Source organism: Cynoglossus semilaevis, unplaced genomic scaffold (genome assembly GCF_000523025.1).
Source record: "Cynoglossus semilaevis isolate Cse_v1.0 unplaced genomic scaffold, Cse_v1.0 C18598738, whole genome shotgun sequence".
Taxonomy (NCBI): Eukaryota; Metazoa; Chordata; class Actinopteri; order Pleuronectiformes; family Cynoglossidae; genus Cynoglossus; species Cynoglossus semilaevis.
The window spans coordinates 1-350 of NW_007599415.1; the positions used below are offsets into that span (position 1 = coordinate 1).

At 44.3% G+C, this 350-nt stretch overlaps 1 long non-coding RNA gene across 1 annotated transcript; it reads right to left on the reverse strand.

Moving 5' to 3' along the window:
* Window positions 1–43: 43 nt before the first annotated feature.
* Window positions 44–350, reverse strand: LOC112486739 (uncharacterized). Its single transcript, XR_003049206.1, has 2 exons — window positions 255–350; window positions 44–168 (listed from the first exon to the last, which is right to left on the reverse strand). It is a non-coding gene; the product is annotated as an uncharacterized LOC112486739 (long non-coding RNA).

Below are 350 nucleotides of genomic sequence, written 5' to 3' on the forward strand. Positions count from 1 at the left end.
GTTGTTCTCTACAATCACACTCTTGGTTCAGTCTGGGCCTGCCTTCAAAATCAACATCTCCAACCAATCTGCTCTTTCCACTGACTGGGTCTGTTACTCTGTTTATTCCAACATCAATCACCGCTGCTCCCTCTTTAATCATGTCGGCTGTGATTAGGTTTGGAATCCCTAAAAGTTCAACAACAAAAGTTAAACCACAGAACTACACCAGTCTGTTTGACAAACCGATGACCACGACAATTATAGACACAAACCTGCAGCAGCCACAACAATGTCTGCGATCTTAGTGTGTTGCCGGAGTTGATCCTTTGGAGTGTAACGGTGAGTAATTGTTACAGTGGCATCACCTG